Source organism: Sinocyclocheilus grahami, unplaced genomic scaffold (genome assembly GCF_001515645.1).
Source record: "Sinocyclocheilus grahami isolate Dianchi unplaced genomic scaffold, SAMN03320097.WGS_v1.1 scaffold1435.1, whole genome shotgun sequence".
NCBI classification, from domain to species: Eukaryota; Metazoa; Chordata; class Actinopteri; order Cypriniformes; family Cyprinidae; genus Sinocyclocheilus; species Sinocyclocheilus grahami.
Window position 1 is genome coordinate 125,570 of NW_015506614.1, and position 3,640 is coordinate 129,209.

Below are 3,640 nucleotides of genomic sequence, written 5' to 3' on the forward strand. Positions count from 1 at the left end.
CACACACACTCTCACTCTCACACACACACACACACACACTCTCACACACACTCTCTCTCTCTCTCTCACACACACAGTCTCTCTCTCTCTCTCTCTCTCACACACACAGTCTCTCTCTCTCTCTCTCTCTCACACACACAGTCTCTCTCTCTCTCTCTCTCTCACACACACAGTCTCTCTCTCTCTCTCTCTCTCACACACACAGTCTCTCTCTCTCTCTCTCTCTCACACACACAGTCTCTCTCTCTCTCTCTCTCTCACACACACAGTCTCTCTCTCTCTCTCTCTCTCACACACACAGTCTCTCTCTCTCTCTCTCTCTCACACACACACACACACACACTCTCTCTCACACACACACACACACACACACACAGATAAAGTGCTCTGCAGTAACATTACATAAGAAACACAACATGCCTGAACACAAAAGCCCTCTCTTGTTTCTCTCCCTCTAAAAAGACGCTGAAGTGAATTTACAGTATTCTGTTTGTCCTTTTCAAATATGATTTTATATTGTGTAGTATCGGAGTGTGTGTTGATGATTTGTAATGCTAATATGTTGTGTCGTTTGATCAATATCTCTGAGCGCCGCTTTGGCAGTCGACAGATTCGGGTTCCTCTTCCTCCCTCTTCATCTCTCTCATGCTAAATTTAATCGATGAGATCAGCCTGTAGTTGCACTTTTCTCTGTACAAGTATCTCTCTCTCTCTCACACACACACACACACACACACGTTTGTGTTTGTGAAAAGTGGGGACTCTCCATAGGCGTAATGGTTTTTATACTGTACAGACCGTATATTCTATTGCCCTACACCAACCCTACCCCTAAACCTACCCCTCACAGGAGACTTTCTGCTATTTCAGATTTTCAATACACTCCATTCTGTGTGATTTATAAGCGTTTTGAAAAGTGGGGACATGGGGTAATGTCCTGAAAAGTCACCTTCTCCTTGTAATACCTATGTTATACCTTTGTCATTATACACATTTATGTCCTCATTTGTCACAAAAACGCGTACACGCACACACACGCACAGACACACACACACACACTCACAGACACACACACACACACACAAATTAAGACATATACACACAGACACAGACACACTCACTCACACACACACACACACACACACACACACACAGTGGCGTATAAATCTTTGCAGCACTCTGCGCATTAATAAAACATCCATCCATTAGTGCTGGTTTCTGTAGAAATGTGAGTGTAATGTAATGAGCAGACAGAAGGCCTGCGGGTCTCGCTCTCACACAACGGTAAAACCATTTACTGCACGACTACCTGAGAGAGACACACGCCGCAATGACAGACGTGCGAGTCTGTCCGGTGGGTTCGTTTGACAATCCGTGCACATTTGTCCTGTTGCTTTGCACTGAAAAAAAATAGTTTTATATTTTTAAACATACGTGATCCAGTCATTTTTGACAACAAAATCAGCAAAGTAGCAAGAACCATATAATGTTAACTAATGTTAATAAATGGAACCTTATTGTACCTTATTTTTACTGAAATATATTTTTAAAAACACTTTTAAGTTAAAATAAGTATAATATAATAATATAATAATGCTAAAAATTAATTAAAACAAATATTTAAAAAAAAAATTGTTATGTAAATGTTTCCAGTTTTTTTCTTTGCACTGACCATTTGTATAATAAATATTTTTTATTATATTATATGACATAATATTATATTATATTATATTACTATAGAAACAAAACAAAAAAATTGCACTTCTTCATCTTTTTTTTTTACAAATCTTAAATTGCATAATTTAATTTTTAACCATTTTCATCCATGAACTAAGATTAATTAATGCATTTTTGTTGTTAGTTCATGTTACCTAATGTAGTTAACTAATGTTAACCAAATTCAACCTTACTGTAAAGTGCTACCAAAATCTGTACTTTTCACTTAAAACTAAGTATAATATAATTTAATTAAATATTATATATGTATATAATATATAATGTTATATAAATAATATACACTGCTGTGATTCCTAAATTCACTTGCAGCATTTTTACAGCTTTTACATTTTTATTTAACAAAAAGTATTTTTATTTTATTAAGGAATTTTAAGCATTTTAATATCAGCCATTTATAGCTGTAAAATAATTATATATTCAATTTAATTATAATATATAATTTAATTATATATTATAATACAATTTAATTTAACTAAGTATAATATAATATAATTTTAAAAATATAAAATTAACTTTAAATAAAAACGTATGCAGTAAATGTAAAAAAAACAACAGAAAGGGGTCACGTTGTTAAATCAATAAAATAATTAATAATTTACATAAAATATAATGAGATACGCGTTTGGGCCTGAAGTCAGGAGCCACTGTGTGCTCCACGTTATTATTCTATATATAAGAGAGGGAGAACATAACATACAGACCAAAAAACTTCATACGATTACCCTCATATAAACATAAGAATGTGTGTGTGTGTGTGTGTGTGTGTGTGTGAGTGTGTGAGTGTCACCTCCATTGCATCAGTCTGAGGTCGAGCACATAACAGATTCTTCAAGCCAAGGCCAGAATCATGAGGACCTGAAAAACACAGAAAATAAAATAAATATAAAATTGATCCTTGCAGAATTATTTAAATTTGGAAATCTTTAAGAGCACGAAAATGCCATTTCTGTGTAATCCAGTGGTGTAGATATTTGATATATATAAATACATAAATAAATAAATACAATTAATATGTACTATTATTGCTGAAGTGAAAGCATTTCAAAAAATTTAAGTGTAAAAAAGTTATAGAAGTTTAAGTTTACTGTAAAAAAATAAAATAAATATTTTAGAAGACATTTTGGAATCTAAAATTGATATGCATTCAAAGCAATCATATGTCAAAGTAATCATATGTCTAACTAAGTTATGTTCCAAATTTGAAGTTGATATCACAAAAAAAAAAAGTACTATTTCCACGGTAACGCAATGTCTGATTTCAAAAGGGTTTTCACAGGATGAGTTTTGAGCGTTTAAGCTGTATATGATGTATATAAAAACAATAAAAGTCTATGCAACGTCCACATTTAGATAGATAATGAGTGTGTGTGTGATATTACTTGTGGGGATCTCGAAGTTTTTCTCGGCTGCAGACGTCCTCTTCAGTGCAGGCTTGAGAGGTTTAGGTGAGATGGGACGGGCCGGTGTGAACGACGACTCTTCTGTGGAGATCTACACTCACACACATTCAAGATCACGTCTCAAGAACTGACTAAACTAATGCTGCATCCCAAATGACGCACTATACACTATGCACTCATACACTATGTACTTATGCACTATGTACTTATGCACTATATACTTATGCACTATGCACTCATACACTATATACTTATGCACTATGTACTTATGCACTATATACTTATGCACTATGCACTCATACACTATATACTTATGCACTATGTACTTATGCACTATATACTTATGCACTATGCACTCATACACTATATACTTATGCACTATGCACTCATACACTATATACTTATGCACTATGCACTCATACACTATATACTTATGCACTATGCACTCATACACTATATACTTATGCACTATGCACTCATACACTATATACTTATGCACTATG

At 34.1% G+C, this 3,640-nt stretch overlaps 1 pseudogene; it reads right to left on the bottom strand.

Moving 5' to 3' along the window:
* LOC107570265 (chloride channel protein 2-like) overlaps nucleotides 1–3,640 on the bottom strand; it is a 38,941-nt pseudogene that overhangs the window by 4,555 nt on the left and 30,746 nt on the right.